The sequence below is a fragment of the Mytilus californianus genome, unplaced genomic scaffold (genome assembly GCF_021869535.1).
Source record: "Mytilus californianus isolate M0D057914Y unplaced genomic scaffold, xbMytCali1.0.p SCAF_3, whole genome shotgun sequence".
Lineage (NCBI taxonomy): Eukaryota > Metazoa > Mollusca > Bivalvia > Mytilida > Mytilidae > Mytilus > Mytilus californianus.
The window spans coordinates 99,330,065-99,355,008 of record NW_026262679.1 but is presented as its reverse complement, the minus strand read 5'-3'; positions in this window follow the sequence as shown (position 1 = coordinate 99,355,008).

Genomic DNA, 24,944 nt, shown 5'->3' with positions numbered 1-24,944 from the left:
TCAACTAAAATCAGCTCAATATTTGCAAGGAAAGTCAGAAATCACTAATATTTTCCTGTTTACCTATAGCTTATAGAAACTTTTTACCAGGTTGATACTAATCATCAAAATGAGATATAAAAACCCGTTTTTGATGTAAAATACAAAATGAAATACATTTTTTGTATAAGTTCACCATGCAAATATAAAACATATGGTGTTAAGGGGGATTGCAAAGTGTACTTAAGGATATTGCTTTAAAAATTCTGAAAATAAATATTGATATCATATGCATAATTTACCTTTGTCACGTATAATTCTGGATAATCCTCCCCTCAGTTGAAGTTCTTTGTTTACAGGATTAACAATGACATCAACATCAAAGCATGTAATGTCTGCAACACGTGTATAAATGGACTGACCAGTTCGTGTCCTCCATTTATTTTTTCTCAGGTCCATTTGCATTTTTCTGAACATTTCTGCCATCTTACACGGAGGGTTATGGTTATTAGATTTTGAAAGAAAACTTCTGATTTCATGATGAACGAGACTCACTGCCTCCGGTGAAATGGAATAAATGAAGACTGTTTTATTCGAAATCTCGTGAAATGTAAACACTTCAATTATTGCTTTCTGATTGTTCCGTTGAATAGCTTTGAGTTCATCCAACCACTGATCGCTTTCAAGAGCCTCAGAAGTCTTTCGAGAAATGTTAATTTGTTCATGGACTACTGATCTTTTTAATATGTCTACAGTCACAACTCACAAGAAGAGCACTTAAAGTCGGTTTAACTGTTTCCTCTATAACATAGCTTGCGCAATGCATGAATTTATTCAAAGTATTTATTCAATAAAAAAACTCATAATAAGATTTGTATAAATCTTGTATACTGACATAATCGATGATCAATATCATGAACATGTTAGTCTGATCATTTAAATGCATACAGACTGAACCGTTTTAGTGTAAGTGGTTAAATGAACAGCAACATCCATTTACAAAAAAAAGCAAATTGAAAAATTGAAAACAGAAGTCAATTATTTTCTGATAATTCTGGTAATCTATTACTTTTGATATAGATCCGTCATGACGGACCGGTTTGCGTTAATATCTGTAAAACATAACAGTCGGTGGCCAATAAGATACAAAAACAAGATAAGCCGTCAGCTAAAATTAGTTAGTCATGAGTCTTGGTGGTAAAAGCTCTTTTGTAATTCGCACTTATAATATGGAATGACTTAGTTTCCAGGTTAAAGTAATTCTGTGACAAAATATGTTTGTTTTTAGTTTTGTATAACACTTCAATGTTGTGTTTTGTATACTATTGTTTGCCTGTTTGCCTTTTTCTTTTTTAGCCATGGCTTTGTCAGTTTATTTTCGACTTGTCACTTTGGTATCTTTTGCCACTCTTTTTCAAATGTTGATGACAAGTCTGGCTTTTTTAGAATATAAACAGATGAATATTTTAAATCTAATTTCTCTGAGATACCGGCCCTAATGATAACACATTTTGATAGACTTTTTTTGTGTATTTTTTTTGAAAACGTTGTTAAAATAATGAAGTTAACTGGAATAAAAAGTTATAGCATACGTCTTTTGAATACGATTTCGTTACAATCGGTATTAACTTCACAAAAATACTTATAAAGAACTATATATTATCCGTTTGGCTAGATTTTCGACTAAACATCTTTGTTAAGTTCCTACAACAATTCAATCTACATTGAAAAATGGACGTAAAAAATATTTTGATAAAGTAAATTCAACCAGTTGTGTCATTAAGATGTGATTTCTCAAAAAAATAAATAATCTAAAGATCTCTTGCAAAATTTTTAATCCCAATCTTTAGAGAATTTTGCAACAATTTGAAAACTTTTGAATATTTTATATTCTACACTACTATTCCCTATATAAAAAGATCGAATTTATGGTTCTTAATAACAAAGTATTTGTCAATTAAAGGGAAATTGTGAAGAACCACATTGATTCTAAAAATATAAATAACAAATAACGACGATGATATCTTTATAAAGCTGAACTTTTTGATCGACAACATATATGTTGAGTTTTGTTGAATCGATACCTCAACAGAAAGTGTGTATTCCAATGAGGACAAGTTGTAGCTCATATAAAGCAGAAATCTTACAGAATTCCATCAAAAAGCATCTTGAAATTAAATTTTACTTTCAGATATATTGATGATGTCATGTGGGATTTTGCATCACATTTATCCCAGTTCACTTGAGAATAAGGAGGCTACCAAAAGCAAGAAAGTTTGCTTCATATCTTGAACTTTTTTATGATACTGGCACAAACGGACGACTTCATACCGGTATCTATGACAAACATGATCATTTAAACTTTCCAATTGTTTACTTCCAATTTCTCAACAGCATCATACCTTTTTGAATCTGGGGTGATGAATGCATAACAAGAGGCGCTTACTCTGTCGGTGCACCTGGTCTCGCTTCTTTTTGAGTTGATGCGATCCCTGGTTTGTTATTTTCCTTGATTTTAATCATCTTTTACAATACATTTATGCGATTTGAACATTGCTAAACTGTTGTTGCCTCTAACTCATGACAAAGACATGCATTTCCATATAGACAAGTTAAATGAAACTAAACTAGAGGTTCCGAAATTGTTCATCTTTATGAATTACTTAAACATTCAGGAATAAACTAGAGAGAGTCATCACTATTCATGAGTGTTACAAATAACAGCTCTAATCATGGAGGCAATACACAAATATTTGTACAACTTTTATGAACTTTTTAAGGCGCAATCTTGCAGACCTAATAGATAAAAGTCTGTTTTGATTTGAATAAGAATAACACTTTTCGACCTGGGCATTCGGTAGGACGGCCATAATGATGGACGGAGGGAGTTGCCGGCAATTTTATGACCTATTTCAGGGTCTTTTAACCATTGAATGGGGTAAGAGTATTTAATAACTATAACAATTATGTAACGAAATGGAAACGCATTTAGAATATAGCAAAGTGCTCTCGACCAATGAAATTGTAGGATTGGATGCCTCTTAATTGTGAAGAATGAATGTAAATTATGTTCTTAGTAACGAATTATCCTATTATTTTGGTCTATTTACAGTTCAAAACAAAGAGTTTCTATAAATGAGTTACAACTGCCCCGAAGCACATTTATCAGATCGGAAGGATTTATCACACAGTGATTTAAACTGACTAAAAGTTGAATTGTGAAACAAAGAAAAATCTCAAAATAAGTTGAAGTTTACTGGTGCAGTAAAATTTGTACTGTGAATATTATTATGAAAATATTAATAACTTCAAATTACTAAAAAAAATTAAACAATACCAAAGCAAAGGAAAAAAAGAAAAAAAATCTTTCAGATAAAAAAATAACCTAAATCTTTAGCTTTCCAAAAACTTTGATTACTTGATCAGTGGTTCGGAAGAATATTCCGATAAAAAAAAATAAGAATTTAATTTTGAACATATTAAAAACTTTCAAAGGCATTAATTTTGAACATTTCCCTGAAATAATGAAATATTATTTGATGTAAAAAGCAGGACCAAAATATTGGCTGTGAAATAAAATTTAGTTGTAACTCAAATGTATTAATTGATTTAAACTGCAAATAAAAAAAGGATAATTCCTCACTAAAATATTACATGATTTACATTCATACTCACAATCAAGAAACATATCCAATTCCTACCTTTTCTTTGTACTGTTGTGTCACCTAATATCTATAACTCTTTTTTTTTTTAAATATTCCCAAAATGATATGAAAGTCCTTACATCACTAAAACTAATCCATAAATGACATGCCCAAAAAGGAAGTCATGCATCAATTATAAACATTGCACTGACAATGGAACTAATTCTTGAATAGATCATTTGGGCCTTGAGCACTTTACAATATTCTAAGTTTGTAAGAGAATGATAATCACTTACTTCATGATAAGTACTCGCTAACGCTCGTACTTAATCATGAAGAAAGGGATTGTCATTCTCTTACATATAAGAAATACACTAATCTTATTTTAATTTAAACCGAAATAAAAAAAAAACGCATGAAGTTAAATATTTACAATGTTCATGTTCAATAATTGACTATAAATCACTGTTTGTCATTTAAAGACATTTAATACTTTTGAAAACCGATTATGAGAATTTATATAATTACGTTGTTTGTGTTTATTGAAAGATAGAATAAGAACATGTTAGAAGTAAAAAAAAAGAATCTGTCTTTACAATTTTCATGCAATAAATGAGTATTGTTTTTTTATCAAGATTACTTAATTTTATATTTTCTTACTATTTAAAAAAGAGACAAGAACTCTAACAAGTATAATAAGTGACTGATAGTTTTTAAAATCGATTTAAAGACAAATTATTTTACAATTATAGGTAGAAGTGACAGGTGTATCTGGTCAAGCTTGTCGGTATTAATGCAATGGGTAACTTAGAACTAAATATAAAAAGTTAAATCACAAAAATACTGAACTCCGAGGAAAATTCAAACCGGAAAGTCCCTAATCAAATGGCAAAATCAAAAGCACAAACACATCAAACGAATGGACAACAACTGTCATATTCCTGACTTGGTACAAGCATTTTCTTATGTAGAAAATGATGGATTGAACCTGGTTTTAAAGAGCTAAACCTCTCACTTGTATGACAGTCGCATAAAATTCCATTATATTGACAACGATGCGTGAATAAAACAAACAGACATAAAAGGTAAAAATGTCAAAATAGGGGTACAGCGGTCAACACCGTGTCACAATCTTAATCACAACAAAAACAAACAAATATTTAACAAAGAAGCACAAAAAAGCATATATCCACGTGGATGTTAAGTTTGTTTGACTGTTAAAATAAAATTACTTTATATCTAATTTGTTTGTTTACAAGTTTTATTAATATAAAGAATCCTTGTTATTTACATATTTAATGTAAATTTACCATGGCGGTGGTGTCCTACATAACTATTTTCCCACAATTACCATTAGCTATGCAGTTACTTCAAACTAACAGCCTTTCACGTAAGCAATAAGCTAAACTATTTTATCATTTAATTAATTTGTAGAGAAGAATTCAAACTGCAATTGGGTTAAACATTACAGAACAATGTATTGTAAAAGGAAAATGTATTTGAATATGAACAGTAATATTCCTGATCCACATATCAATGTGAATGGATAAAAATTATGGTTGATATAAAAAATCAATCGTTTTATGAGTGAGTATAACGACAATAAAACTTACCCGAATTTGATTAGAACATAGTCAGCAATAAAACGTAAACTGTCATTGTAAACAATATGCTGTACAAACTGAACAGCCTGGAAATTTCTCCTACAGATCAATTCAAAGAATGTATTTGCAAGAATAAGTTGATCATATAAAGCATGTGTTCATCGTTTACTTCATGACATGATAACAGCTTGCGCAAATCAATAATAGTCTTTCATACATTTCTTGCTTTGCCATCTTCAAAATTCTGTAAGTTTCCATTCCAACACTCATTGAAATATCAACTAAACTTAAATTACCGATAAAATAGATATTTATAGACAAATTCCACCAAAAACTGACTCATAATGTATCATCCATTTATTTGGGTGTTAAGGAAAATTCTATGTTTGGACTTCTTCAGAACAATTGTATCAGTAAATTTAGAAACATGATTAGGAATATCAATGATTTAAATGCCCATGGCCAGCAACAAACTATTATGCCTAAAAGTGAGTAGTAATATTTTGTGATGATTAGAAAGTAATCGTCTGATCTCATATGTTGCGAAATTTACGATGATTTAAAAACCCGTAACCAACACAAATAAACCTTACTTAAGTACATTTAAATGAGTAATTAGATTTTTGAAGTAATTCAACACTAATTTTCTCCAAAAGGGAGATGTGATATCATTTACCCTGATACAACTACCCACTAGAGACCAACAGATGCAGATGAACTCATTGAAAATAAAAGTTCTTGCTGTTCAATGAAAATTTATAGTATTGCACTTCATTTAATTTGCTTGGCATCTACTAAAGAATACCATTCATTTTGAAGAAGGAATAAAGGGAGGTGTGAGTATGCGTCACCGAAATAGAAATTCAACGCTACAAATAACCAAAAGAAATATAGATGTCAAAATACAGTCTTCAATAATAAATAAGAATAGCTTTATAATATACCAAGCTCTCAGTAAATCGTCCATAGTTTAAAAAGTGAATAAAATTATCAGAAACAATTAAAGGACTGCCATCAGCATTATATTCTACAAATAACAGCAACAAAAGATTTGACATAAAAATAAACCACTGACGACGTTCCTGGATTCGAACATGAGCATGCATATGTGACTGGGTTAACTAGTCTTTTGCGATCTCAGTCATTCTATTTAATCTCAATCAGTGGACTAACAATAAGTGTCAGTGCCTAAAAAGAACATACAAAAAAAGATCAATACATAGATATCAATAAAATCTTGAAATAGATAATACAAACATACAAATCAATATCATACAATAGTGTACCATTTATATTTTACACTTTATATTATTTCATACCATACTCGAGTATGATTTAACATGGTGAGTATTCAGTACACAATTGTTCTCATTGTTCAGTTAACCTATTTATTATAATACATTTAGCATCTTAAAAAATCTCTTATTTATATATAAATTTATCTTGATGTCTTATAAAATGTTTCAACGTTTAAGGTTAATCTTAAGGTAACACGATACCGAATGGCATATCTCCAAATTTCTAAAATTTTTGGCACACTTGTACATTGATTCGATTTACATCGGAATATGAAATAAAAAATGGTGGTCATCATTCTTGTTTTTTTGTAATTTTGATAAGTAAATTTCAATTTTGGCGCCAAATTTACATAGATATATAGGAAAAATGCCTTTTTTTTCGACTTACTTTTCTAGATTTTTCAATGGATGGCTATTTTCTCATATACGGAAAAAGACTAAAAACTAACATAATATCCAGGATTGTATACCAAATCCATACATGTATAAAAAAAAACCATATGTCACCATCCTTGTTTTTTAGATAAATCGCTTCAAAGATGACCGATACGCTTAGAAATTGACAAAGATAAGTGACGTTACGGAATACAGAATAACGTTATTTTTATTCAGAGGAATTGAAAAAAAAATGTAACGGGATCTGAATGGTGTTTGTTATTTTATTTTCGTTCCCCTAATTTTCTAATAATTCAATAAAACATTCGACTGAGTTAATTTTCTGTCGTCCGAACTGGGTACACTTTTAGCTTTCAAAACTGAATATTCAACTTAACACTACCAAACTAGACAATGCTGATGACACCGATGTAGCCATGCATGAATAAAATAAAGTGCTTCAAAAATTGATTTGGTAAACAGTGATGTTGAAGTACAATTTGAATTGATTGATTGATGGTTACTTAACGTCAAGTGGCAAATATTTCATGAATTTTCAGGACGATACAATACAATTTGAAAAGTTAGGTCTAAAAGACACATTTGATGCAGCCGTCAAAAAAGGTTACACATTCTGTTAGTTGTGAAAATTATAAAGAAAATCAACATCCTGATAAAATACGTATTCTATAAATATAGTATACTCTGTATGATGTAAACGTGTGGGTTGTGTGCGTAGTTAGTCGGACAAACCTTGCAAACTGTATGCAAAATTTTTCTTGAATAGACAAAGTTCAACATTCTGTCATTCGTGGAAAATTATTTTAAAAAAATGAACCTGAGAATACACATGCACCCTCAATATAGGTAAAAAAAACTTGGTGGAAAATATTATCAAAATGCCAAATTCAGCAACCTGTCATAAAAAAATTAAGATCTGACAAGATGCGCGTATTGTATGTGTACTAACACGAAGTACATAATTTAAAATTTTATTACTTGATTAAATGCATCATTTCATGCAGTGAAGGTTAAAGCTTCAAAACTGTAATCCTAAAAAATCAGCCGTATAAACCCTATATACCAAGTAAGGGACGGACTGTCGAAGGACACGGGTAAAACAATATGCTCCCAGCATTTTGTCAAGGGAGCAAAATATATATTAGCATATATGATGATGTTCTATTTTATAAATCATTTGGTGACCACATATCTTTTTGAATAAGCAGTTCATAGTGGAATGGTAATATGGAGATCTCAAATGTAGCAACGTAAGCAAGCTAACGTCTACGTCATTTGGTCTTTGATGGAAAGTTGCTAATTGGCAATCATACCACATCTCCTTTTTTATACGCGATTGAGTTTCTCCTGAAATACAAGAATTTTAAAGACTAACAAATACGTACTAGGAGACTGAAATAGTTGCTGTTATAGTTAAAATCTGACTTTTGTTGTGAACATGTGATGTTATGATTTGATAGATTTAACACTTGCCATACTAAATATACTTATTAACTTTCCAATTCAAGGGACCAACGAATCTTTACTAAAACTACAAATTAGCAGTAAAAAAATACTCGTCCATCCTGCATTAGTCACGTGTTATATAGATGTCTTTCGATTTGTGTGTCGTTAATTGGCTATTTACTGTTTTATTGTATATCCCTCATTTCCATTTATGCAAACAAAGAAAAAACAACCCTTTTAATTTACATAAACACTTGTATACTTCTTGTAAAAACTCCTTTTAAGCCTGCGAAGTATCACGGACTTTTTCCGACGACTATGTGAACAATTTGCCCATCCCCCAAAAGGCACCTTTGCTAATCGTCTGTGAGTCGTTTTACCGCCCCACTTAGTGAAAAGGTGCGTTTTTTATCAGCTATACCTGTACATCATGTCCAACTCAAAACACCAAAAACACACCGCTCCCGGAAGATAAAGTACAAATTGATATAAATCTAAAATAAAATTGATTTTAAGATCTCGTTGGATTTTTATCCCCCGCGCGACGCATTGTGGTGGACATAGAAATACCGGGCGTCCGTCCTTCCGTCCGTTTGTCTGTCCGGTCTTGTTAGCTCTATGACCTTGCCTGATTTTTATAAAACTTATATATTAGGTTTATATCAGCATTTTCGCTGACAAGTTTGAAAATCAATGCCGATCAATTATTTTTAAAAGAATCATGCTCCTTGGATATATTAATTGATATATGGAAAAATTGCATTTTTAAGCGCTCTCACGTGTACAATTTTTGCCAGATCTTTAAATAATTTATATTAAAGGTTTATATCAGCATTGTCTCGGATAATTTCGAAGGTCAGTGCTGATCAAATATTTTTAAAAGAGTTATGCCACTTGGAAATAATAATTATATCGGAAATTGCATTACATTTGCTCTCAAATCTGCATTTCTCTATTAACGATATTTATAAAAAAAAAAAAAATCAAAGAACAAACAATTTTTTAAAGTTATAATGACCATTGACAGAAACAATATGTACAACGCGGGAGGGGGTGGGGGTGGGTGCATTGGAACTGTTTTTTTAATCAGTTTGTTTTTGCCGTTTGAATAAAATAGGTTAATGAAAATATCTTTTTGTAGCTTGTTTGCGTTCGAAGTGCTTTTCTGGATTTACCTTCATCGAAGCACCGATCATTTATTTATTATGGGGACACAGGTTTTTAATTAATCGTTTGATTGTAAATTTCGAGAAAATAATTCATTTCAGAATGGAATTGAAAAAAAGATGTAACGGGATCTGAATGAATACATTTTATTTCGACCTAACCGAGTGCACATTTAGTGTTGACATGCCATATATGTTTAAGCCTTTGTTAACTTTCTCCTTATTCCGATGTAGCTGTCCTGTTTAGACTGTGCTTATAAGATTACAATGCTAGTAGTTTATTTTAAACAAGCTTCCGAAACCATATCGGATTTGTTCTGTACAGTCCAATACATTTCCAAGCCTGTTTATACTTGAAACATAGGGAAAGTTGTTCGGCCAAATAGCCAATTTTAGCTACTCTTCTATTTTCATTCCATGCCAATAAACCAGTTTCTGTCTGAGTTTGTACGTCTGTTTGCATGGTGCTTTTTTCGCTAAATTTTATCGGTATTCTTTTCCAAATAAATTTCCTTTTTCTATTTTGCTAACGACGTTTTCGGTGACCATTTAAAAACGAATGGGCTTCTTAGCTGAATTGCATTAATTGTGGTACAATTCCCCTTATTTTCATACATTATCATGCGTTTCCATAATTTGGATTTCTACTTTTAAAACAAAATTTCATCGGGAAACGGAGTGCATCCTTAATAAGAATGTATTACAAAAAAAACCCAAACCAGAATAAAAAACTCTGTGATGCAAAAGAACATATATAGATAAATCGTACAAATGCTTACTTATCAATAGAAACAGAACATTTAAAAAGTATATATATAAATGTGAAGAATGAGAAGAAGAATGGGAGGAAGACGCCGAAGCAATCAATGTCAAATAACGTATTGCATCAAATCCCTCGACATTCTGCATTTATGCAAAGTTACTATTAAAAATATTAATAAAAATAAAAGGTTAATTTACTATTTATATTTCACCTAAGTGTGATTTTTTTCTCATTTTTGTTCTTTTATTTGAATCGTAATAATGTTTTTTGTTTTGTGATTGAATATGATACGTATAGAAAGCGACGCTAAAATGAAGGTATTTCTAATATATAATCATATAAATCTGCAAACTTGAAATAAAGAAACATTTACCTTTCTACTATTTTATACTAGACTGAGGCAAATTGTTTGTTTTATTCGTTCTAAGTTATTGTAAACATCAGGTTTTACGTTTGCCGTCAATTTCAAAGATGTCAACAGCGGGAATGATAACTCGTGGCGTAACGTCATTCGGTATCGTGTAACCTTAAACAGTAATTTTAAAAGAAAAAAATATTTATCAAAAGATTATTTTTTTTACAAAACAATGATTGTTATCAAGATATAATTGTATTAATTCTATAACTACTGTTTGATTAGTTTATGTGGAGTAGAGAAATGACGCCTATAACAAAGTTACTGATAGTAATTTTTTCTATCTTATTTTATTATAGAACATTTGCTGAATATAATTCATCAAAGTAACCATGTGTATAATTTGTGACGCCATACGCGCGTTTCGTCTACATGATGACAGAATTAGCATAATGTTATATATATCTATCCTTTAAAAAATACAGAAATACTAGCCAATCCGACTTTTTTTCTGTGAAATATACGTAAAAATATTACAAAGCATATGTATATATTAATAAGACAACTACCCAGCAACACAAGACACCTAGAAAGAAAACGTTGAATATGGCCTTTGTTTTCAAACAAATTGAATGTGAATAGAATAATTTGATATGTGTTATTATCTCCTGCAGATAGGAATTAAGATATCACTTTGTCTTTTAGATTGAGAAAATACTGAACAGAACTTTACAGCAACAATATGTAGGTAAGAAAAGGTCCATGGATTCTACAAATACTATAGGCATTATTATGAACGAGACTTTGATATGTTACAGCATCAGTCAGTGAATAGTATTAATACATATGAAGTGGAAATAATGGTAATTAAAACCATCAAAATAAAGGTTTATTGATGGATTTCATTCATAATCTTAATTGTATACGGTATTCATTTGAAGAAGGCTTATTAATCTTGGTACATCATATCATATATTATATGTGCTACTTTGGGGGTAAATTGGTGCATCTTGCTGCATGGCCTCATACAAACAGTTGATTAAGCTGATCTTGATTTTTACAAGACATAAATTCCAATTAAAAAACTTTAATGACAACAACACTACCATATTATCTTAAGGAAACTTAAAATAAAAATGTACATAGCATTTGTTTATTTCCTTATCAGTCATCTACTCCAATCTTAGTATTATTACCTTTTTTGAAGAGAAAATAATTATTGTAAAACAAATTGAACATTCTATAACGCTTAAATTGTAGAGATGATAACAAAAATCATATTACGTTTAATTCATGTTATATTCATTACCACAAAAACTTTTGTAGTATACGGAAATTTTTGACGTAATTTAAATGAATAAACTGGATCTCTGCATCAATGAACCGACAAGACCGTTGTGTCTGCTTGACACGTTGCAATCATCTGTTCGTATTCGTTTATAAATTATTCAATACTATTCAAAGATTTTTTTTCATTTATCTCAGCTGCGATATTTAATTTATTATTTAAACTCAGATATTTATTTCTTTTTTGTCGAATTTTTATGCATAATTAAAACACAAGTGAGGTAATATAATGGCGTTTAAAACCGAATAGTTTGACGGAAAGATAACGATTGGAATCAAACATAATATCCGGGGAGAGTAAAATGATTTCATCTATAGAATAAACGTTTCTAATTTTTGAACAAAAAACAATGGTTGGAATAAACCAAAATGAACCAATTTGCATTCGAACGGTATTTTGGTTTGGTTAAGAATGCCCTCCTTTTCATCGATATTGACAATGATGAACGACTTTAAACCATAATCTAACGTGGTGATTTTAACTTTCCAATTTTCTATTGCTCATTTCCCAGAAGAACATACCGTCTGTCCGATCGTAGGATGTTTACCAGGGGGTGCTCTTTACAAAAATTGTTCAAACAGAGTTATAAGGAAGAACGACTGAAATCGACACTTTGTAAGTTTTACGGTCACAACCATACGAATTAATTGACCAAAAACGATATATCGGTGTCTCAACTTACAAGTTGTTAGATCTTTAGATACAAGTCTAATCTGTAATTTCCCCGATTGTATCCTATTTCCCAATTGTGACATTTTGACTGAGTGAGAATTCTAATTGTGGGTGGTGCATGCTTAGCAATAACGCTTACCATATCGACTCAACCGGTATGCCATTTTTAGATTTATGCGAATCCCACAGTTTTTGTTTGTTTTTGTTGCCTTCATTTGGCTCTTTTTGATCGATTTACGATATTAAAATCTCCGGTAAATTGTGTTGCCTTAATTTGTGCGTTTTGTTTTTGGAATACTCAAACTTTGCTAAAATTTGTCTAAATTACGCATCTGTGATTTTTTCAGATGTTTATAATTTTGAAATATTTTGTAATATGAGACAAGACATGATGTCATCGTTAAAACCTTAACTACACAGTAGTAATTATGATATTGTGATTTTCTGTAAAAAAAAAATGTCCCTCGTGTGATGTATGTTCAATATAGAAATTGGCACTCTTTGCCATTTTTATTACAAAAAATATCTGTTTAAAGCGGACTCAAAATAATCAACAGTATCTTTGTTTATGTCACAGAGGTATACTTTTTGAATTAAAGTATCGTATCCATTCTCCTTCAAATAGTCATAGATGGATTTTACAATAGTTTTTGTTGAATGTTTGACAGGAGAACCAGAAATACCAGTACTTAGTGCTGGAAGCGCAATAGTTGCACAATTGTGTTGGTCTGCTATCTCAAAGGAACCCTTCACACAATTATAAAGATTTCCGAATTCATTATGGTATCCACCCTTCCAAACAGGACTAACAGCGTGAACTAACCCTTTGCAAGGTAGATCTCCTGCAGATGTGTACATTACATCTCCCTCCTGTAACGTTCCATATCGTCTGATAAAGTCATAGCATTCCCTCCAAATGGTTTCACCACCTGTAAAGTAATTACATATAACTAGTTTCTCATTACACAGTTTCGTTAAAAAAGAAATTGCGTCTAATGCAATTTTTGCATTCGGTCATCAATTAATTATTCCTTTTAAACATTTATTGCAGATGTCTTTGTTAAGTTCCTGATAAGTCGGAGTTTTTATATTTATTTTGTATCCTTAGGGAAGCTTGAGAAATTAAACTTGTATCTCTTTTTTTCGCTTTTTCAATTGATCAGGTGGGTGGTGCTTATATTTGAAAAAAACACTTCTGTAACGTATGCTCTTTCTATAGTAGGCACCTACAAAAAGTAAAATTAACGAAATACCACATTGCATTCACTTTGAGACACTAAAATGTCGCAATCATCGTTCCAGGTAAAAACATATGGTGTATTTTAAGTTTCTGTACTAGATAATCGACAGAAACAAACTACTTTTTAATTACCATCTGAAACAAATCATTTTTTAAAGAGATTAGTGTTTTTAATCTAACCCCAAACAAGAGATGGATGGTCGTTGCCTAACGTGATGGTGAATCATATAAATTATTCTTATACGGATATTTTCAATATCTAGTTAATGTTAACATTATTGATTAATTATTTCGTTAAAGCTAACAAAGGGTCATTATGATGTTTTACAGAGACGAGGCGAGTTTCATTGCCTTATAAATAACTACAAAAATTACACCACTAAAGCTATTTATCCCATCAACAAATGATCTAGGTTGCTTATTTAGGAAAGGGTATTCACTTACCTTTAGAGTGAATATTTATTCCCAGATTAAAACAGCCTACTAGGTCTATCATAAATAAACTTACGGTCAACTCGACTCTTAGAAATCGATGAGCCATGTCGTTTAAATTCTTGTTCATTTCATGTCTCCATATTAATTTTGTTTATGATGTTATTATTATGTATTTTACTTTGTTTGGTTATTTATTATTTGTATGTAATGGAGAAGACGTTCTAAGTTGCAAAACTTGTGTCTAATCCTATTGTCAATGTTTTGGACAATAAAATATGTTTAAACTAATATATTTAAGCGGAAATCCATCGAATAAAACAAACAACTGACGAGGTTCCTGTCTTTGCAAATAGAAGATAACACAATACAATCAATCAATTAAAACCCTATGCTATTTAATATCAGTATTATAAACACACCTCTTGAAAGCAATTTCAAAGTACTTTATCTCACAGTACAGGAACGTGACTAGATATAAGAAGATGGTTTTATAATGACTTGGTCATTCGAGAGACTGTCAAGCAGGGCTCCGCCATCCGAAAGAATAACAAGTTGATGAATGTAAGATTTGATTTATACACTATATTTATGTTACTATATAAAATTTCCGCTTCGAGATTTGGTAAAGAAAACATTCTACATGCATATATATAACCAATCAAACAATAAAAACGACATAAATCCCCAAACTTTTTCCTTAGAATGGTAGAGCTCCGAGTAAATCAATAAAGTCTATCCAAATACAGCAATAAAAACTGCCAAAAATATAGAAAACACCTATACCTGCTAAAACAATTTTAACATACTGTGAATTCATTTATTTTTGTGAGTACCAAATTTCGTGGATTGATGAAAAATATGAAAGTTTCTGATTTTGTGGTTTTTCCAAAGTCCATATTCGTGGTTCACCTTTACCTACGAAATCATCGAAAATTGGTGTCACAGTATAACCTTTTTCTTATATGTAGTCTTAACTCTATGAAAGCTTAACAGCCATTGTCCCAGTAGAAATTTAAATAAATTAATTATCTTTATGTCAGAAAATTTTATTGACTATACACTCGCTAGAAAAGTTAATGTACAATCACTTAGGCCTTTCACTGTACAATTGCTTGGCCAAATTAAAAAAATTACATTGCATATGCATATGCATTTCATTTTTTGTTCCTTGTCTGTCCTCTTATATTGATCTATGCAATATTGAATAAGCGTGAAGACAAATTCATTCATTTTTGTCTATCAAGCTTCTACCAAATATACCTTTATAATGCACGCGTAAATTGAACAATCAGTATACAAGACAAATTTACAAGAAACATGTAAATAATACGGTAAATGACCCGGAAGGGGCAGCATCTTCTGAAATGTACTTTATTTAAGCATAAAAGTACCGTATTTGAAGGGTTGCAGGGGATTCGACATAAAGAGAAGCCAGTGAAACTAATATTTGCGACCGTCAAATCCAAAATTGAAGATAGAAACTCTTTGATTACGGTATTGTTATTCCTTTTCTAATGGATTTCAAATTATAAAACAAACCATTTGAAATAGCCCGAATGCGTCGACTACGAATGCGCAACGTTGTTACCAATGACCCTGACCGTCAACTGTGGATTTGACGGCTAGCGTTATCCAATCAAAAATGGCGTTACATGAATAGTTGCACTAGAATTTTTTTTTAAAAGAAAGACAATGTTTTTAGCTCCGCAATATAAATAAAGAAACAATTCAACAAAGAAAGTTTCATCAGTAGACCGGCATATCTAAACTAGATACTATCGCTCAAATGTGGAACTTGAACCGAATCAACTATTTAGGGAACCAAGAACAGACATGTATACTTCAGCAAAGATCAAACTAGACCCAAGTATCAAAATATCAACAAAACGAAACCAGAGTCATAACATAAATTGCTATTGAAGATATTGGAAGCTATACAAGACTTACACATTTGTTTATTGAAAGCTATAACAAGTAAGATGATTCAAAATAATTTTAATGAAATTTTGTAATCAATTCAACCTGAAATTGAAAATATTTTTGAGATGCCAGTTTTTATCAGGAATATTTGAATCATTACATTACGAGTAAAACTAGATAAGCCCGTCCCCCGCCACCACCACCATCTTGCAAAACATAGAAATGCCAAAACCAAATTTAAAATTGAATGTGACCTGTATTTTATGTTTCTTAACATTGTACTAAAATCTGATTTTATATAATAGTGCAAAAGAGTTTAATGCAGCTAGGCGAAAAACTATGGAACGGCAAATGACAAAACTATCGAAATCGAACTTGACATGTAATTTATGATCCATGACATTGTGTTCAAATATCAAAACATATTTTGGTCAAATTGTACTTAAATGTTCATCCGGAAAACATAGAAATGCCATTTTTAAGGTAATACTAAGGACATAACTGTTGAACAGTTAATGTCAAAACAATCCAAATCGAACATAATCTGATATTATTTGCAAGTTTCAAAGGATTTGGTCAATGATATCATCCTCTGGAAACTGTATACAAATAACCTTTAAAAGAGGGACGAAAGATACCAGAGGGACAGTCAAACTCATAGATCGAAAACAAACTGATAACCCCATGGCCAAAAATAAAAAGACAAACAGACAAATAATAGTACAGATGACACAACATAGAAAACTAAAGACTAAGCAACACGAACCCCACCAAAAACTGGGGGTGATCTTAGGTGCTCCGGAAGGGTAAGCAGATCCTGCTCCACATGTGGCACCCTTTAAAAGTTCAGTGAGGAGCATTTTAAACTGTTCATGTCACCATCAAATTTAAATTTGACCTGTTATCTATAGTCCATGACATTGTCTGAAAATGTCAACAGATTTGGTAAAGCGGTACTTTAATTATCATCCGGAAACTAAATTAGTGACGGATAACAGTCAGATGGATGGACTGATAGGCTGACGGACATGTGCATCATTTTTGTCCAAGCGATTGTACAGTAGTGTACAATAAATGTGCAAGCGATTGTAATATCAATAAAACTTTTACGACATTAAGCTAATTAATTTATTTAAGCTTCTACTGGAACAATGTCTATTAAACTTTCAGGGAGGTAAAACTATATATCATAAAATAGTCATATTTTACAATTCCTGTTACAACTATTGTTTCGCTGTTTTAGGACAGATTCGATTCACTGAAAGCTCCACCATTGTAAAAAAAACGTTTAGGTGCAAATGTTGTCTTTTCTTATTTGATTAGTTTATATATACATATAAAATTTAATAGTTACCAAATCTCGAAGCAGAAACTTTATAGAGTTACATGTGTGTAAACACAATTTACATTCAGCCACTTGTTATTCTTTCGGATGGCGGAGCTCCGCTTGACAGTCTCACTAATGACCAGAAAATGAAGAAAAGAACGTACAGTTAAGTTCCCACCCTGTGTATCTGCTGATATTGTTATCCTACACTTTAATATTGGCTGCTCGACAAAAATTCCGCCAGCAAAAATATCCCAGTGATAGCTTTAATATGAACGGTACCATTGTTTCCCCACAAGATGTTTATTTCTACAATGTATATCTTTTCAATGATATAAATAAAATATTTGAAAATTCAAAACCTTACTCGAATGTTGTAGAAGTGATATAACGCAAAAGAACCAAAAGTATAGCCAAACTCAGAAATGAATTATATCTATTCATTATCTTAATCGAGCATTTAGTAAAGAATTTTAACGCATTGAAAAGGATATTGCTTTAAAAAATACATTTGGATACAAATGGTAATATTAAATTCCTCGTTTCACCTTTTTCAACTATAACTCTTGCTAATCCTCCTTTAAGTTCCAGATCTTTATTTGCAGCATTGACAATAATATCCACATCCAAGCACGTAATATCTCCAACATATATATAAATGGACTGATCAGTGTTTGTTCTCCATTCTTTTGATGTGGGATACATTTTCAATTTTTCTAATTCCCCATTTTCTTCATGATAACTCAGCACGTTAGGGAGAGTATAACTTGAGAAAAAAAATCTTATTTTATGATGCACGCTAAGCACTACTTCCGATGAAATCGAATAAATGAAGATTTTCGTGTCGGACACCTCATTTACAATGAACATTTCAATTAATGCTTTTTGGTAGTGATGTTTAATATAGTTTAGTTCTTCCAACCATAGTTTGCTTTCAAGAGGAACAGATTTGATTTCAGATGCATGCAACTGTTGGTGAGAAATTGATTTTAAAAATATGCTTACAGCAACCCTAGCTTCTTCGTCGGACATAGAGTACATTGAAATGATATTTCCTTCATGAAAGTTCCAAACGCCAGATACATTTCCTTCGTTGAATTGCTTTCGAACAAAATTGCTGACTTCCGGTGTCGATAAATATTGTATAAATTGATCAGAAAACTTTCCAATAATAACACACTCTATGCCTTTTAAAACTTCAAACATTTTAACTATTACTTTGTTTATATGTATGGTCGTGCCCGTGAATACCACGTGTGAATGTTCCAAGTCGAGAGTAACAGTCAAATCATTATATTGAAGTTGCATATCTACTGCAAATTGAGAATTATCTAGTAAACTAAGATGACATTCTTTAACTTTAATTTTCTGAAAACTCTTATATTTCCTATTATTGAGGTCTTCTTCGAAGTTTTTAATTTTATCTTCAATGAGCATTGTAATTTCATTCGCTGGGATCTTATGACCAATAATTGATACTTTTCGGAACCTTTTGTTAACTCTAACAACAACGTGCTCCTCGCCAGATGGCAAATTTTTAATCACATTGTCCCAGATTTCTTGTGAAATTGACAACTCGTTTACACATATCATATCAAAGAATGTTTTAGTTTGTTCTTGTACAGTTGTTACCCATGTTTTAGATAAACTTATACAGTTCTTCATATATTTTGCTAACGTACTAAATATTTCAATTGTGTCATTCATTTTAGATATTTTTGGCCACTTCACACGAGCATGATTCGATAGTAAAAGATTTTCAAGTGATACTTTTTCTGCTGGTAAGTTCAATAAGAATTCTATTTTCCTGTAATCTATCGACTGAATTTTAACAGGTTCGGGATTCTGCAACTTTTCCACAGCCACTTGTGCTTTGATGGTTGGATAATCGTTTGCTTCATCTTCTCTCCAATATACTCTAATGTTGCCTATAAAATATTTACAAAAAGTAATTTATACGAAAATTCACTTACAATTTTTATATATCATTGAAATCACAGGCTTGAAGATAAACTCCTTATGAACAATTTGTACCATTTTAAACAATTAATAAAACAAAATCAATTTCTGTTTAATTTAATGCCAACTTTTTAGACCCGAGCTTGACATACCGTATAGACAACTGTCTATTGTTGAAAACTTATCTGATCTTCTAAATCCAATTGATTATTTGTACCATTGGATTGCTGCCTCATCAACGTTTACCCCACATCTCGTTATATTTATATAAACATGCTAGACTCACTATTGCATTGAATTTAAAAAATGACTTAGCCTTACCATAACGAGCAAGTGCATCCATCCTGCCATGTGAAGTCATACGTAGTCAAAATGTCACACTCGGTAATAGGACACAATGGGTAGAATTTTAGATAAGATGACTATTCTATTATCAAAGATCTAGAGCTACGTACTCATGTCGCCAATGAGTGTAGACTCAGGCACATCGTATCGATCAACCAATTTGTAATGGTGACCGTAAAAATAATGTATTGTTGATTTCCTCATAACTCTGTTGAAGCCGTTTTTATGTAACGAGCACAACCTTGCTAATATAGTCCGTATAGTGTAAACATGCACGAGAGTAACGTATCAATTGAGATGTAAACCCTATGAACGATTGGGGCAAAGGATATAATACTGAGAAGTGGGAAGAGAAAAAAGAAAGGCAAAATATACCAAAGGGACATTAAAACTCATAAATCAAAAATAAAATACCAACGCCAAGGCAAAAAAAGAAAGATACCAAAAGACAAACAAGAGTGACCCGGAAGTGTATGCAGATCCTGCTCCACATGAGCCCCCCGCCTGGTTGCTCATGTAAGTACAAACCCGGTGAAAAGTCTAATTCGGTAGGTCACATTATGGGAAAAGAGAACGGGATTGTAGTTACGACGATTTGGAACATATCTGTCGTCATCTGTAAAACAAATATTGCATAATGGTCAACCAAATCAAGATTGCGTCCGTAAAATTTACGAAGGGATGATTTCAACTTCTTAACTTGGAACGTTTGGTTTAGTAGCCTCCTTGTGAGCAGGAACCATCTATCAAGGAAATCATGATAGGAAATACAAGCTCTTTAATATCGTATCAATTGGGAGATATATATTCCATATGCAGGCGCTGATGGAATCCTGCTACATAGAAATGGAAAGTTTACAATTGGGAAGCTGAAATAATCTCTTTTGTCTTACAGTTTTGTTTTCAACTGACCCTCATTGTCGATTTATAGATGTAAGTCAAGATATGAGAAAGACTTTAACAGTATCTGTGTCACCCTTTATCTCAAATTCAAAGGGATAGATGCGTTCAACTTTGTCATCAAACTTTGAATTATTTTGTGAGAAGATATTATCTATAAAGCAGAAAAGGATAATGCTAAGTTCACAATAAGAAAGTTGAAATGATCACGTTTGTCATGGATTCTTTCTTGAAGTCGTCCATCTGTGTTAATATCGGGAAAAAGATCAAGATTTGAAGCAGACCTTCTAATCTGGGAGTATCCCTTATCTCTCGCAAAAATGAGATGCAAGCAATCACTAAGATGTGGGTTTATGAATGACAGACATCATCAATATATCGAAAAGAAAAATATAGAAATTTGCAAGATGTTTATTTTCTTTATGTCTATTGAGAAAGTTTTACATAAAATTCTGCATTATATGAGTACAAAAACAAGTCGGCCATGAGGGGTGCACAGTAAGTACCCATTTAAAATACAGAGTCTGTTGAAACATCAATCCATCAGACTCAAACAATACGTTGTCGATCAAAAAGTCCAGCATTTGGACGAAATCGTCTTCTGTGAATTTTTTTTATAGGGGAAAGGGGGGAGGGGGTGTGGGGGTCGGTTCGGTTCAGAGGCTAGGAACAATTTCATCATTCAATCTTTCAATTGGGCTTGGGTAATAGTAGTGTAAAGCGTAGAAAGATCAAAAGTTTAAACCGTGTTTCTGTTCTTGAAAAATATTATGTTTTTTTTTTTTGCTGCTTTTTTGAAAGGCTCTGTCCTTTCATGATACCAATTTATCCAAATGTATTTCAAAGTTGCAGCTTAGAACCATTTTTTCGAACTGATTAACTGGTGTAAAATTGTATCCCTTCTTAGTGAAAGATTGTTAATATGAAGCATGTGCAGTATGGAAAAAAATATTCTTATCACCCAGATACATCCCTGGCTTTCAAATCGTTTGATTTGAGCGTTCTAGAAAAGCGTTGTAAATGCACGAAATTTATAAAGACTTTCTTCAAAAGGTAGGAACGGTTTTACGCCTATTTATTCATGTAATCAGCAACGCTACTTTAAAACGAAATTTACTTTGACATGAACACTCCTCTATTTCTATTTCGCATCTTCCAGATTTTAGAAGGAATACAGTTTTCTTTTATATAGGTTTTGTATCACAGCTGATTCAAGAGGTTCGAACTTACCATAAGGTCCAGCATTACCTGTGGCAGCCTGACGTAGACATTCATAGTACACCTGCACTTTAAGAATTTGACCTTCAACTTTGTGTGCTCTGTTACATACCTCAAGTGCACCTAAAGTAAAATCAAACTAATGTGTATTTTTTATCAATACATTCTATATTAGCAATACAAACATCATCATTAGTTCGCCTGGCCAAATGTGCAGTGTGAGATTTTTTATCACTTAGCGTCCGTCTGTAGCTGTCGTCGTCCGTCATCCTGTAACCTTTATAAAATATTTTTACAACTAGACCAATTGGAACCAAAAATTTCTTTTGGTTATCTAGTAGAAAAAATATGTCCGGTGATCCATCCTTCCTACCATGACCACCAAAGCTCTAAATAATTCATAGGGGTAAATTCAAGTATTGACTATTTTCTTTCAACCGTTATTGACAAAGAAAACAAATTTGACAATAGAAGAAATGATCAGAAGATAAATTTCTATCTACAATATATTTTTATCAAAGATAAGTCATTGTAGGAGTTATGGCCCTTAAATGACAATTTAAACCATTTTTAGATTTAAATTTGACTACTTTCAAATAGTGACAGTATCAAATCAAAAATTATCAGCAAGACAAGATCTATAAATAATTCAATATGATCAAAATTGTCAGGCGACTCTTTTTATGAGTTACAATCCTTGAATGACCAATTTTTCCGAATTTGTGTTTCAGTGGAAACTACGGTAAAACGAGACAAACTATAAACTGACCTCACGAATTTTACCCATTTTTTGTGTTTTTGCAGTAACTATAGTAGATAGAGAGAAACTGTAAAAGAATAAAATAACAATAGTTCCAACGTCCCCCGTGTTGCACCTTTTTTACCTGTCCAAGGGCAATTACTTAAAAAAACAATTTTTTGGTTCTTAAAAACTTTTTATAAATATCATAAAGAAAAGTATTGCTTCAAAGCGCTTACAATGAAATTTTCCATATAATCAATATTGTCAATATTCTTTTGAAAATAGTTGAACGCCACTGATTTTTTCGAATTTGTCCGAGACATTACTGATATAAACTTCTGATATAAGTTTGATTTAACTCAGGCAAGCATTTTACACGTAAGAGCGCTTACAAGACCAGATGGACGGAAAAACGGATGGACTCCCGGTATTTATAGGTTGCAATTCTGTAAATATAGACAATGCAATTTCCCATAGGAACTCACCTTGCGGCTAAAACTGTGACACTTTTACTATGAAGTTTCGTGAAAAATAATATCCCAGAACGGAAAGTTTATATGCAGTACTATTTTATTCCAAGGTCAAAATATAGGGCTGTGCGGCATATTTTCAACATTTATATGCCCTGAACTTCTATGAGTTTAAACTTATACTAAAATGCTATACAACCCTTACCTTCATATTTGGACCTCCTAAGAATTAAAATTTAGGCGCTACCATGTTTTTCTGTACTGATTACATTCCCAAGTGATGTCTCTATGAGATGAAACACAGAGATCATAAATGTGAACCAGTACATTATCAAATTAACATATCTATGAATATTATATATCTCCCCAAAAGAGGCGTGGTTTGAGAAACAGCTGTATTCACAAAGTGCAACCTATACAAACATTTATTCAAATAGAAAACCTTCTAAAAACACTTTTTCTCACAACAATACTTATTTATCAGAATTATAGCCTTAAGGAAATCACTGCATATACTCTAAGTTTCTTTTTACAGTACATTTTATACCCCTACCCCTGTTTCAGTTTTTTAAAGAATTTGAAAACAAGACTTTAATTATTGCCAGCTTACCCTATGTGCATGTTTTCTGACATGAAATGTCTAAAACATGTTTGAAACTATTCTGATAACAAATTGAAAGCATTTTAGAATACTATAAATGTATTGTTTAGTAGTTAATCATTCCAACATTCAAGATTATACAAAGTATCCAATCCTGCCTGTGTCTCCAATCCACATCTTACAGTATGCCTATTTGTCAATGAAAGTTCACAATTTCTGTCTCAAATGGTCAGTTAAGAATTCTTGTCACAACAGTATCATCTCTAACCATATAACTAACATAAGTTAGTTAATGTATGAACTAGAAGTGTCTAAACAAAGCCATATTTGCAAAATTGTATTTAAGAAGATATCAGTCTGGTGCATAAATTCAATAAAAGCTTGATAGAAATGACTGCTTACATCTTATTTTTGCATAACTTTCCAGCACAGTTATTGTTTTGTTTACAAAAGACCTTGAAAATAATAAAAGCATAGCATTTACAAGTTAAATTATCTGTTTTATGACCCAGGGTAGGCATTTTTTTCTGTTTTTTGCCCCCTGGGGCCTCACATTTCCTAAATATTTTCCCTGTTTTTAGCAAGGTGGAATATTTAGTATATATTTAGGATAGAACACACTATTATAAGTTTTATTGAGGTTTTTTTGTAATTCTAGCTTGTATTTTTTAATGCCGCGGTCACAAAAAAACACATTTAGGTGTTACGGCTTACTATTGGGTTATCGACAGGACAAAAATAACCCAACAAAATTATTTAGGAAGGATCAATGAGTTGCAATGACTGCGAAGAGTAAATATAAGCACTTCCTAACAATTTAAATCACAAATAGGCATATATTATGAATTTATTTTGAATTCAAGGCCTTAAGTAAACCATGCATACTGTAAACTGTGAATTTATGCTGAGTCATCATAGTTAAGGCTCAGGATTTCTCAATCTTCATGAAATATTTATAAAACTTCATATTTGAGTTAAATTCTTTAAAACCTCTGCGATAAACCAGATTTTGTGAAATTCTGTATGTTCTATTTTTTAACCCTATATGGGTTGCAATTCTGTAAATATAGACAATGCAATTTCCCATAGGAACTCCCCTTGCGGCTAAAACTGTGA